A 15,285-nucleotide genomic window follows, 5' to 3' on the forward strand; every position below is an offset into this window, starting at 1 on the left:
TACACGGAAGTTTCTATTGGTAGATATCGCCCATTGTTTAACATTCTTCTTAAGGTGGTCTAAGGAGCTAAACTCTTGCCCTATCCTAAAGTCACCATTTTCAGTCACAGAGCTGTCATTATTCCAGGTCATCCATACATCAATCAATCATTGATCAACCTCATCAATTCTAAGTCAGTCTTGAGATGGAGCACTATCTCTAATCGGTGCATCTAGAACTTCTTTTTTTTCATCCTCCTCCTCTGAATCAGAATCAATATGCTCATCCTCCTGATCTAAAGAGTCAACCTCGTTGGCATTACGCCTACCCAAGTGACTCGTGGAGAAGGTGGTCATTACACCACCACCAATGCCACGTGAATGAGTTGGAGAAGTAAACTCATCTAAGTTCTCATTAATGTAATTTGGGTTAGTTAACATTTCTGTGAATGTATCATGGCCTACACTAGGACCTGATTCTAGAAGTTCCATGCTAGTCATGACTTTCCTCGCATTACCTAAATTTGCATCCATTTCGACATAAACCTCCATTGCCGTTCCAGGGGCTTATGATGCCGCATAAGCAAGAGCACTTATGCTTTCATCATTCTTAATTGGGACTAACACATTTTTTCCAGTCACCGGATATTTCATGTCCATTTTTAACAAAAAAGAGTTGCGATCACAACCAATTACATCATAGACTTTGCTATGAAACACCTCAAAAGTGGTATTGTGACGATGGATAAACATCACTGCATTCAATCCTCCATTATACGCAACATCGAATTCAATATAACTTACTTCCCAACCCCAATACACTATAACGGGATAATGATCCATATTCTGCACACACAAGCATGTTTTTCATGTGATTTCACATACACTTTATTGTTCATTGTAAGAAAGGGAAGTATAAATGTGAATACAAGAATGTGTAATATTAAAGTATTACAACACTTATTAGAAGGGTCAATTCAAATATAAAGCTAACAATACCATGAATATATACTAAAACCATTAAACTAACCCTACAAAGTAGTAAACTTTCATTGAAGCATTTCATCAAAAACTTTATATGCATACAAACCAGATCATAAAATTCAACTACAAATGTGTAAAATGTACGCTTAAATCATGAAATCAAGAGATTGTGACAAACAATCAATCTACTTATAACTTCAAATAAAAACCATAATGAACAAAAAAATCAATTTGCAAAATGAAAAAATTTAGGGTTATATTCATACCTTAAATGAGTATGAAAATGAACAAGTAACGAAAGAGAAGATCGCAATGTAGTTGATTAATTTAGTTCAATGAGAGGAATTGTGAATATGAAGTAAATAACGGGTGTAGATTTTTTTTTTTAAAGGAAACCGGCAGCAATGAGAACAAATGGGATGAAATGAGAAATGAGGCAGCAGGTTTCGTTTTGTACAGCAATAAAACCGCCATCTCGTTTGGCGGTTTACTCTTAATTTTTTTTTTTAAAATAACCCATGTAATGCAAATCGCTATTTCAACTAACGTCTTTCTTAATATTCCTAAGCAAAGCGCTATGTGAGGTAGCGGTTTTGTAAAAAAAAAAAAAGGAAAAACAATATTCTCCCACCTGTCTTACGTGGACAGTACTCAGGGAAATATTTTTCCCTTTGATGTAGATTGGAAAATATTTATATCTTTGGCATTATTTTGGGAAAAAACTCCAGAATAATCCTTAATTTAATTACTTAATTTATAGATTTATTTAATATATATTTTGATTTCTCATCATTTAAATGATTTGAGTCTTAAATAGACATGTGCAAAATTATGTGTTAAGTAGTCTTTTTAAGAACTTTGTATTTGAAACAAAGTTTGACATGAATCTTTATTGATTTCTTTCTAATATTGTGCGCACGACAACAAAATAATCTTGATTGTGGCTATTACATTATAAGATATATGCACGATATATCATCTACTGTCATAGAAATTGTTGATCATGTTGAAAAGGCAAATATAATTTTTAAATTATATTTATGGTATGTAATACTATATGAAAAATCTAAAGTATTTTTGTTATTATATTTAGGTTTTAGACACTACTAGCAGAGAAGAACATCCTTTCACCAAGGGTGAAATCAAGAAACCAAGGACGCGGTTTCCTTTGATTGCAGCAAATAGTAAAGCTAGTCGCATGGAGGGGCAATAAAGGATTTTCCCATCACAATTGGCATTATCAAAGCTCGATCGTGAGCCCCTTTCTTTTTGCCGTGGTCTTAAATGAGATAAACACAATGGATACAAGAAGGGGTGCCTTAGTGCATGTTGTTTGTTGATGACATTGTTTTGGTAGATGACACTAAAAAGGGGGTAAATGCTAAGTTAGAATGAAGGAGACAAGAATTGGGGTCATGAGGTTGCAAATTAAATCAGAGCAAGATAAAGTAGATGAAGTGTATTTTAGCAAGAACGAGATAACAAGAGACATCATAAAGCTAGAAGCGAAAGAAACTATTTCAAGTGGGTGCTTCAAATACCTCAATTCTATATTTCAGAGTAGTGGGGACATCCAACAAGATGTGAACCATAAAATTATGTGGGTGGAAAAAATAGAGAGCGACTATTGGAATATTATGTGATCGAGGTGCTACTATATGGATCAGAACGTTGAACTTTTAGAAAGGATCATAGTAGAAAGAGGGAGTAGTGAAAATGCAAATGCTTGGACTGAATGAGTGGACAAACTTTAGGGATATCATTCGAAGTGAATATATAACAAAGATTTTACGAGTTACATATATTGAGGAAAAAATAAAATATAATCGTTTAAGATGGTTTGAACATGTGCAATGACGAAGTAGTAACAGATTGATAAAGAAGATAGAAAGCTAAAGCTCGAAGGAATTAAAAATAGGGAAAAAAGACCGAAGATAATTCGAAGGACAAGAGTAGAAATTGATATAAATGGCCTAGACTTATTAATTAAAATTATTGAAAATTAGAATGAACTGGGAAGAAAAATCCATATGAACGAATGCTGAAACTAATATTTTAATTTAGAAGTTATTCCGGCAGGCCCGTCCCAAGTTAAGTAATTTAGATTAAAAAATTGTACTATTTATAGTTTAATGAAAGTATTATGTAAAAAAGTTATAATATATAATTTTATGAAAAAAGTAATGCATTAAATTGAATACAACTAGTTGACAATGTTCCATCTCATATAATACTACCAATAATAACCTATTTGAGTTGGCAACCATAGAGTAAAGCAAGATATAATTTTTGTTGACAAAAGAGCAATTTACTACAAGAAAAGATGAGATTGGGTCATGCATTACATAAATATGATAAACTTAACTATTTTCTCCATTCACACAACTAAGAAGGAAGATAAATGTTAGTGACGACTTGCCTACAGTTATCTAATTTTAGCATTATATTTAGACATAAGTTGGGTAACTTTTGCAATTTAAATCTAGAGTAACAAATAAAATCCTAACATAATTTAGAGCGAAAATTTGAAAAAAATAAGACTTTTTAATGACTTTATTCAAAAAATAAGCTTCGTTCAAACTTTATTTCCAAAATAAGCGTCTTTGGCCCCAAAGCTAGGCTTGATACGTAATCGTTGTTACTAACAGTGAGTATAAAGAAATGGTCAAAAAATTTAGTCAAGGTACTAACAACGACATATTGTCAGGGAAATATTTTTCCCTTTGATGTAGATTGGAAAATATTTATATCTTTGGCATTATTTTGGGAAAAAACTCCAGAATAATCCTTAATTTAATTACTTAATTTATAGATTTATTTAATATATATTTTGATTTCTCATCATTTAAATGATTTGAGTCTTAAATAGACATGTGCAAAATTATGTGTTAAGTAGTCTTTTTAAGAACTTTGTATTTGAAACAAAGTTTGACATGAATCTTTATTGATTTCTTTCTAATATTGTGCGCACGACAACAAAATAATCTTGATTGTGGCTATTACATTATAAGATATATGCACGATATATCATCTACTGTCATAGAAATTGTTGATCATGTTGAAAAGGCAAATATAATTTTTAAATTATATTTATGGTATGTAATACTATATGAAAAATCTAAAGTATTTTTGTTATTATATTTAGGTTTTAGACACTACTAGCAGAGAAGAACATCCTTTCACCAAGGGTGAAATCAAGAAACCAAGGACGCGGTTTCCTTTGATTGCAGCAAATAGTAAAGCTAGTCGCATGGAGGGGCAATAAAGGATTTTCCCATCACAATTGGCATTATCAAAGCTCGATCGTGAGCCCCTTTCTTTTTGCCGTGGTCTTAAATGAGATAAACACAATGGATACAAGAAGGGGTGCCTTAGTGCATGTTGTTTGTTGATGACATTGTTTTGGTAGATGACACTAAAAAGGGGGTAAATGCTAAGTTAGAATGAAGGAGACAAGAATTGGGGTCATGAGGTTGCAAATTAAATCAGAGCAAGATAAAGTAGATGAAGTGTATTTTAGCAAGAACGAGATAACAAGAGACATCATAAAGCTAGAAGCGAAAGAAACTATTTCAAGTGGGTGCTTCAAATACCTCAATTCTATATTTCAGAGTAGTGGGGACATCCAACAAGATGTGAACCATAAAATTATGTGGGTGGAAAAAATAGAGAGCGACTATTGGAATATTATGTGATCGAGGTGCTACTATATGGATCAGAACGTTGAACTTTTAGAAAGGATCATAGTAGAAAGAGGGAGTAGTGAAAATGCAAATGCTTGGACTGAATGAGTGGACAAACTTTAGGGATATCATTCGAAGTGAATATATAACAAAGATTTTACGAGTTACATATATTGAGGAAAAAATAAAATATAATCGTTTAAGATGGTTTGAACATGTGCAATGACGAAGTAGTAACAGATTGATAAAGAAGATAGAAAGCTAAAGCTCGAAGGAATTAAAAATAGGGAAAAAAGACCGAAGATAATTCGAAGGACAAGAGTAGAAATTGATATAAATGGCCTAGACTTATTAATTAAAATTATTGAAAATTAGAATGAACTGGGAAGAAAAATCCATATGAACGAATGCTGAAACTAATATTTTAATTTAGAAGTTATTCCGGCAGGCCCGTCCCAAGTTAAGTAATTTAGATTAAAAAATTGTACTATTTATAGTTTAATGAAAGTATTATGTAAAAAAGTTATAATATATAATTTTATGAAAAAAGTAATGCATTAAATTGAATACAACTAGTTGACAATGTTCCATCTCATATAATACTACCAATAATAACCTATTTGAGTTGGCAACCATAGAGTAAAGCAAGATATAATTTTTGTTGACAAAAGAGCAATTTACTACAAGAAAAGATGAGATTGGGTCATGCATTACATAAATATGATAAACTTAACTATTTTCTCCATTCACACAACTAAGAAGGAAGATAAATGTTAGTGACGACTTGCCTACAGTTATCTAATTTTAGCATTATATTTAGACATAAGTTGGGTAACTTTTGCAATTTAAATCTAGAGTAACAAATAAAATCCTAACATAATTTAGAGCGAAAATTTGAAAAAAATAAGACTTTTTAATGACTTTATTCAAAAAATAAGCTTCGTTCAAACTTTATTTCCAAAATAAGCGTCTTTGGCCCCAAAGCTAGGCTTGATACGTAATCGTTGTTACTAACAGTGAGTATAAAGAAATGGTCAAAAAATTTAGTCAAGGTACTAACAACGACATATTGTCAGGGAAATATTTTTCCCTTTGATGTAGATTGGAAAATATTTATATCTTTGGCATTATTTTGGGAAAAAACTCCAGAATAATCCTTAATTTAATTACTTAATTTATAGATTTATTTAATATATATTTTGATTTCTCATCATTTAAATGATTTGAGTCTTAAATAGACATGTGCAAAATTATGTGTTAAGTAGTCTTTTTAAGAACTTTGTATTTGAAACAAAGTTTGACATGAATCTTTATTGATTTCTTTCTAATATTGTGCGCACGACAACAAAATAATCTTGATTGTGGCTATTACATTATAAGATATATGCACGATATATCATCTACTGTCATAGAAATTGTTGATCATGTTGAAAAGGCAAATATAATTTTTAAATTATATTTATGGTATGTAATACTATATGAAAAATCTAAAGTATTTTTGTTATTATATTTAGGTTTTAGACACTACTAGCAGAGAAGAACATCCTTTCACCAAGGGTGAAATCAAGAAACCAAGGACGCGGTTTCCTTTGATTGCAGCAAATAGTAAAGCTAGTCGCATGGAGGGGCAATAAAGGATTTTCCCATCACAATTGGCATTATCAAAGCTCGATCGTGAGCCCCTTTCTTTTTGCCGTGGTCTTAAATGAGATAAACACAATGGATACAAGAAGGGGTGCCTTAGTGCATGTTGTTTGTTGATGACATTGTTTTGGTAGATGACACTAAAAAGGGGGTAAATGCTAAGTTAGAATGAAGGAGACAAGAATTGGGGTCATGAGGTTGCAAATTAAATCAGAGCAAGATAAAGTAGATGAAGTGTATTTTAGCAAGAACGAGATAACAAGAGACATCATAAAGCTAGAAGCGAAAGAAACTATTTCAAGTGGGTGCTTCAAATACCTCAATTCTATATTTCAGAGTAGTGGGGACATCCAACAAGATGTGAACCATAAAATTATGTGGGTGGAAAAAATAGAGAGCGACTATTGGAATATTATGTGATCGAGGTGCTACTATATGGATCAGAACGTTGAACTTTTAGAAAGGATCATAGTAGAAAGAGGGAGTAGTGAAAATGCAAATGCTTGGACTGAATGAGTGGACAAACTTTAGGGATATCATTCGAAGTGAATATATAACAAAGATTTTACGAGTTACATATATTGAGGAAAAAATAAAATATAATCGTTTAAGATGGTTTGAACATGTGCAATGACGAAGTAGTAACAGATTGATAAAGAAGATAGAAAGCTAAAGCTCGAAGGAATTAAAAATAGGGAAAAAAGACCGAAGATAATTCGAAGGACAAGAGTAGAAATTGATATAAATGGCCTAGACTTATTAATTAAAATTATTGAAAATTAGAATGAACTGGGAAGAAAAATCCATATGAACGAATGCTGAAACTAATATTTTAATTTAGAAGTTATTCCGGCAGGCCCGTCCCAAGTTAAGTAATTTAGATTAAAAAATTGTACTATTTATAGTTTAATGAAAGTATTATGTAAAAAAGTTATAATATATAATTTTATGAAAAAAGTAATGCATTAAATTGAATACAACTAGTTGACAATGTTCCATCTCATATAATACTACCAATAATAACCTATTTGAGTTGGCAACCATAGAGTAAAGCAAGATATAATTTTTGTTGACAAAAGAGCAATTTACTACAAGAAAAGATGAGATTGGGTCATGCATTACATAAATATGATAAACTTAACTATTTTCTCCATTCACACAACTAAGAAGGAAGATAAATGTTAGTGACGACTTGCCTACAGTTATCTAATTTTAGCATTATATTTAGACATAAGTTGGGTAACTTTTGCAATTTAAATCTAGAGTAACAAATAAAATCCTAACATAATTTAGAGCGAAAATTTGAAAAAAATAAGACTTTTTAATGACTTTATTCAAAAAATAAGCTTCGTTCAAACTTTATTTCCAAAATAAGCGTCTTTGGCCCCAAAGCTAGGCTTGATACGTAATCGTTGTTACTAACAGTGAGTATAAAGAAATGGTCAAAAAATTTAGTCAAGGTACTAACAACGACATATTGTCAGGGAAATATTTTTCCCTTTGATGTAGATTGGAAAATATTTATATCTTTGGCATTATTTTGGGAAAAAACTCCAGAATAATCCTTAATTTAATTACTTAATTTATAGATTTATTTAATATATATTTTGATTTCTCATCATTTAAATGATTTGAGTCTTAAATAGACATGTGCAAAATTATGTGTTAAGTAGTCTTTTTAAGAACTTTGTATTTGAAACAAAGTTTGACATGAATCTTTATTGATTTCTTTCTAATATTGTGCGCACGACAACAAAATAATCTTGATTGTGGCTATTACATTATAAGATATATGCACGATATATCATCTACTGTCATAGAAATTGTTGATCATGTTGAAAAGGCAAATATAATTTTTAAATTATATTTATGGTATGTAATACTATATGAAAAATCTAAAGTATTTTTGTTATTATATTTAGGTTTTAGACACTACTAGCAGAGAAGAACATCCTTTCACCAAGGGTGAAATCAAGAAACCAAGGACGCGGTTTCCTTTGATTGCAGCAAATAGTAAAGCTAGTCGCATGGAGGGGCAATAAAGGATTTTCCCATCACAATTGGCATTATCAAAGCTCGATCGTGAGCCCCTTTCTTTTTGCCGTGGTCTTAAATGAGATAAACACAATGGATACAAGAAGGGGTGCCTTAGTGCATGTTGTTTGTTGATGACATTGTTTTGGTAGATGACACTAAAAAGGGGGTAAATGCTAAGTTAGAATGAAGGAGACAAGAATTGGGGTCATGAGGTTGCAAATTAAATCAGAGCAAGATAAAGTAGATGAAGTGTATTTTAGCAAGAACGAGATAACAAGAGACATCATAAAGCTAGAAGCGAAAGAAACTATTTCAAGTGGGTGCTTCAAATACCTCAATTCTATATTTCAGAGTAGTGGGGACATCCAACAAGATGTGAACCATAAAATTATGTGGGTGGAAAAAATAGAGAGCGACTATTGGAATATTATGTGATCGAGGTGCTACTATATGGATCAGAACGTTGAACTTTTAGAAAGGATCATAGTAGAAAGAGGGAGTAGTGAAAATGCAAATGCTTGGACTGAATGAGTGGACAAACTTTAGGGATATCATTCGAAGTGAATATATAACAAAGATTTTACGAGTTACATATATTGAGGAAAAAATAAAATATAATCGTTTAAGATGGTTTGAACATGTGCAATGACGAAGTAGTAACAGATTGATAAAGAAGATAGAAAGCTAAAGCTCGAAGGAATTAAAAATAGGGAAAAAAGACCGAAGATAATTCGAAGGACAAGAGTAGAAATTGATATAAATGGCCTAGACTTATTAATTAAAATTATTGAAAATTAGAATGAACTGGGAAGAAAAATCCATATGAACGAATGCTGAAACTAATATTTTAATTTAGAAGTTATTCCGGCAGGCCCGTCCCAAGTTAAGTAATTTAGATTAAAAAATTGTACTATTTATAGTTTAATGAAAGTATTATGTAAAAAAGTTATAATATATAATTTTATGAAAAAAGTAATGCATTAAATTGAATACAACTAGTTGACAATGTTCCATCTCATATAATACTACCAATAATAACCTATTTGAGTTGGCAACCATAGAGTAAAGCAAGATATAATTTTTGTTGACAAAAGAGCAATTTACTACAAGAAAAGATGAGATTGGGTCATGCATTACATAAATATGATAAACTTAACTATTTTCTCCATTCACACAACTAAGAAGGAAGATAAATGTTAGTGACGACTTGCCTACAATTATCTAATTTTAGCATTATATTTAGACATAAGTTGGGTAACTTTTGCAATTTAAATCTAGAGTAACAAATAAAATCCTAACATAATTTAGAGCGAAAATTTGAAAAAAATAAGACTTTTTAATGACTTTATTCAAAAAATAAGCTTCGTTCAAACTTTATTTCCAAAATAAGCGTCTTTGGCCCCAAAGCTAGGCTTGATACGTAATCGTTGTTACTAACAGTGAGTATAAAGAAATGGTCAAAAAATTTAGTCAAGGTACTAACAACGACATATTGTCAGGGAAATATTTTTCCCTTTGATGTAGATTGGAAAATATTTATATCTTTGGCATTATTTTGGGAAAAAACTCCAGAATAATCCTTAATTTAATTACTTAATTTATAGATTTATTTAATATATATTTTGATTTCTCATCATTTAAATGATTTGAGTCTTAAATAGACATGTGCAAAATTATGTGTTAAGTAGTCTTTTTAAGAACTTTGTATTTGAAACAAAGTTTGACATGAATCTTTATTGATTTCTTTCTAATATTGTGCGCACGACAACAAAATAATCTTGATTGTGGCTATTACATTATAAGATATATGCACGATATATCATCTACTGTCATAGAAATTGTTGATCATGTTGAAAAGGCAAATATAATTTTTAAATTATATTTATGGTATGTAATACTATATGAAAAATCTAAAGTATTTTTGTTATTATATTTAGGTTTTAGACACTACTAGCAGAGAAGAACATCCTTTCACCAAGGGTGAAATCAAGAAACCAAGGACGCGGTTTCCTTTGATTGCAGCAAATAGTAAAGCTAGTCGCATGGAGGGGCAATAAAGGATTTCCCCATCACAATTGGCATTATCAAAGCTCGATCGTGAGCCCCTTTCTTTTTGCCGTGGTCTTAAATGAGATAAACACAATGGATACAAGAAGGGGTGCCTTAGTGCATGTTGTTTGTTGATGACATTGTTTTGGTAGATGACACTAAAAAGGGGGTAAATGCTAAGTTAGAATGAAGGAGACAAGAATTGGGGTCATGAGGTTGCAAATTAAATCAGAGCAAGATAAAGTAGATGAAGTGTATTTTAGCAAGAACGAGATAACAAGAGACATCATAAAGCTAGAAGCGAAAGAAACTATTTCAAGTGGGTGCTTCAAATACCTCAATTCTATATTTCAGAGTAGTGGGGACATCCAACAAGATGTGAACCATAAAATTATGTGGGTGGAAAAAATAGAGAGCGACTATTGGAATATTATGTGATCGAGGTGCTACTATATGGATCAGAACGTTGAACTTTTAGAAAGGATCATAGTAGAAAGAGGGAGTAGTGAAAATGCAAATGCTTGGACTGAATGAGTGGACAAACTTTAGGGATATCATTCGAAGTGAATATATAACAAAGATTTTACGAGTTACATATATTGAGGAAAAAATAAAATATAATCGTTTAAGATGGTTTGAACATGTGCAATGACGAAGTAGTAACAGATTGATAAAGAAGATAGAAAGCTAAAGCTCGAAGGAATTAAAAATAGGGAAAAAAGACCGAAGATAATTCGAAGGACAAGAGTAGAAATTGATATAAATGGCCTAGACTTATTAATTAAAATTATTGAAAATTAGAATGAACTGGGAAGAAAAATCCATATGAACGAATGCTGAAACTAATATTTTAATTTAGAAGTTATTCCGGCAGGCCCGTCCCAAGTTAAGTAATTTAGATTAAAAAATTGTACTATTTATAGTTTAATGAAAGTATTATGTAAAAAAGTTATAATATATAATTTTATGAAAAAAGTAATGCATTAAATTGAATAGAACTAGTTGACAATGTTCCATCTCATATAATACTACCAATAATAACCTATTTGAGTTGGCAACCATAGAGTAAAGCAAGATATAATTTTTGTTGACAAAAGAGCAATTTACTACAAGAAAAGATGAGATTGGGTCATGCATTACATAAATATGATAAACTTAACTATTTTCTCCATTCACACAACTAAGAAGGAAGATAAATGTTAGTGACGACTTGCCTACAATTATCTAATTTTAGCATTATATTTAGACATAAGTTGGGTAACTTTTGCAATTTAAATCTAGAGTAACAAATAAAATCCTAACATAATTTAGAGCGAAAATTTGAAAAAAATAAGACTTTTTAATGACTTTATTCAAAAAATAAGCTTCGTTCAAACTTTATTTCCAAAATAAGCGTCTTTGGCCCCAAAGCTAGGCTTGATACGTAATCGTTGTTACTAACAGTGAGTATAAAGAAATGGTCAAAAAATTTAGTCAAGGTACTAACAACGACATATTGTCAGGGAAATATTTTTCCCTTTGATGTAGATTGGAAAATATTTATATCTTTGGCATTATTTTGGGAAAAAACTCCAGAATAATCCTTAATTTAATTACTTAATTTATAGATTTATTTAATATATATTTTGATTTCTCATCATTTAAATGATTTGAGTCTTAAATAGACATGTGCAAAATTATGTGTTAAGTAGTCTTTTTAAGAACTTTGTATTTGAAACAAAGTTTGACATGAATCTTTATTGATTTCTTTCTAATATTGTGCGCACGACAACAAAATAATCTTGATTGTGGCTATTACATTATAAGATATATGCACGATATATCATCTACTGTCATAGAAATTGTTGATCATGTTGAAAAGGCAAATATAATTTTTAAATTATATTTATGGTATGTAATACTATATGAAAAATCTAAAGTATTTTTGTTATTATATTTAGGTTTTAGACACTACTAGCAGAGAAGAACATCCTTTCACCAAGGGTGAAATCAAGAAACCAAGGACGCGGTTTCCTTTGATTGCAGCAAATAGTAAAGCTAGTCGCATGGAGGGGCAATAAAGGATTTTCCCATCACAATTGGCATTATCAAAGCTCGATCGTGAGCCCCTTTCTTTTTGCCGTGGTCTTAAATGAGATAAACACAATGGATACAAGAAGGGGTGCCTTAGTGCATGTTGTTTGTTGATGACATTGTTTTGGTAGATGACACTAAAAAGGGGGTAAATGCTAAGTTAGAATGAAGGAGACAAGAATTGGGGTCATGAGGTTGCAAATTAAATCAGAGCAAGATAAAGTAGATGAAGTGTATTTTAGCAAGAACGAGATAACAAGAGACATCATAAAGCTAGAAGCGAAAGAAACTATTTCAAGTGGGTGCTTCAAATACCTCAATTCTATATTTCAGAGTAGTGGGGACATCCAACAAGATGTGAACCATAAAATTATGTGGGTGGAAAAAATAGAGAGCGACTATTGGAATATTATGTGATCGAGGTGCTACTATATGGATCAGAACGTTGAACTTTTAGAAAGGATCATAGTAGAAAGAGGGAGTAGTGAAAATGCAAATGCTTGGACTGAATGAGTGGACAAACTTTAGGGATATCATTCGAAGTGAATATATAACAAAGATTTTACGAGTTACATATATTGAGGAAAAAATAAAATATAATCGTTTAAGATGGTTTGAACATGTGCAATGACGAAGTAGTAACAGATTGATAAAGAAGATAGAAAGCTAAAGCTCGAAGGAATTAAAAATAGGGAAAAAAGACCGAAGATAATTCGAAGGACAAGAGTAGAAATTGATATAAATGGCCTAGACTTATTAATTAAAATTATTGAAAATTAGAATGAACTGGGAAGAAAAATCCATATGAACGAATGCTGAAACTAATATTTTAATTTAGAAGTTATTCCGGCAGGCCCGTCCCAAGTTAAGTAATTTAGATTAAAAAATTGTACTATTTATAGTTTAATGAAAGTATTATGTAAAAAAGTTATAATATATAATTTTATGAAAAAAGTAATGCATTAAATTGAATACAACTAGTTGACAATGTTCCATCTCATATAATACTACCAATAATAACCTATTTGAGTTGGCAACCATAGAGTAAAGCAAGATATAATTTTTGTTGACAAAAGAGCAATTTACTACAAGAAAAGATGAGATTGGGTCATGCATTACATAAATATGATAAACTTAACTATTTTCTCCATTCACACAACTAAGAAGGAAGATAAATGTTAGTGACGACTTGCCTACAATTATCTAATTTTAGCATTATATTTAGACATAAGTTGGGTAACTTTTGCAATTTAAATCTAGAGTAACAAATAAAATCCTAACATAATTTAGAGCGAAAATTTGAAAAAAATAAGACTTTTTAATGACTTTATTCAATAAATAAGCTTCGTTCAAACTTTATTTCCAAAATAAGCGTCTTTGGCCCCAAAGCTAGGCTTGATACGTAATCGTTGTTACTAACAGTGAGTATAAAGAAATGGTCAAAAAATTTAGTCAAGGTACTAACAACGACATATTGTCAGGGAAATATTTTTCCCTTTGATGTAGATTGGAAAATATTTATATCTTTGGCATTATTTTGGGAAAAAACTCCAGAATAATCCTTAATTTAATTACTTAATTTATAGATTTATTTAATATATATTTTGATTTCTCATCATTTAAATGATTTGAGTCTTAAATAGACATGTGCAAAATTATGTGTTAAGTAGTCTTTTTAAGAACTTTGTATTTGAAACAAAGTTTGACATGAATCTTTATTGATTTCTTTCTAATATTGTGCGCACGACAACAAAAATAATCTTGATTGTGGCTATTACATTATAAGATATATGCACGATATATCATCTACTGTCATAGAAATTGTTGATCATGTTGAAAAGGCAAATATAATTTTTAAATTATATTTATGGTATGTAATACTATATGAAAAATCTAAAGTATTTTTGTTATTATATTTAGGTTTTAGACACTACTAGCAGAGAAGAACATCCTTTCACCAAGGGTGAAATCAAGAAACCAAGGACGCGGTTTCCTTTGATTGCAGCAAATAGTAAAGCTAGTCGCATGGAGGGGCAATAAAGGATTTTCCCATCACAATTGGCATTATCAAAGCTCGATCGTGAGCCCCTTTCTTTTTGCCGTGGTCTTAAATGAGATAAACACAATGGATACAAGAAGGGGTGCCTTAGTGCATGTTGTTTGTTGATGACATTGTTTTGGTAGATGACACTAAAAAGGGGGTAAATGCTAAGTTAGAATGAAGGAGACAAGAATTGGGGTCATGAGGTTGCAAATTAAATCAGAGCAAGATAAAGTAGATGAAGTGTATTTTAGCAAGAACGAGATAACAAGAGACATCATAAAGCTAGAAGCGAAAGAAACTATTTCAAGTGGGTGCTTCAAATACCTCAATTCTATATTTCAGAGTAGTGGGGACATCCAACAAGATGTGAACCATAAAATTATGTGGGTGGAAAAAATAGAGAGCGACTATTGGAATATTATGTGATCGAGGTGCTACTATATGGATCAGAACGTTGAACTTTTAGAAAGGATCATAGTAGAAAGAGGGAGTAGTGAAAATGCAAATGCTTGGACTGAATGAGTGGACAAACTTTAGGGATATCATTCGAAGTGAATATATAACAAAGATTTTACGAGTTACATATATTGAGGAAAAAATAAAATATAATCGTTTAAGATGGTTTGAACATGTGCAATGACGAAGTAGTAACAGATTGATAAAGAAGATAGAAAGCTAAAGCTCGAAGGAATTAAAAATAGGGAAAAAAGACCGAAGATAATTCGAAGGACAAGAGTAGAAATTGATATAAATGGCCTAGACTTATTAATTAAAATTATTGAAAATTAGAAT

The sequence above is a fragment of the Amaranthus tricolor genome, chromosome 11 (genome assembly GCF_026212465.1).
Source record: "Amaranthus tricolor cultivar Red isolate AtriRed21 chromosome 11, ASM2621246v1, whole genome shotgun sequence".
NCBI classification, from domain to species: domain Eukaryota; kingdom Viridiplantae; phylum Streptophyta; class Magnoliopsida; order Caryophyllales; family Amaranthaceae; genus Amaranthus; species Amaranthus tricolor.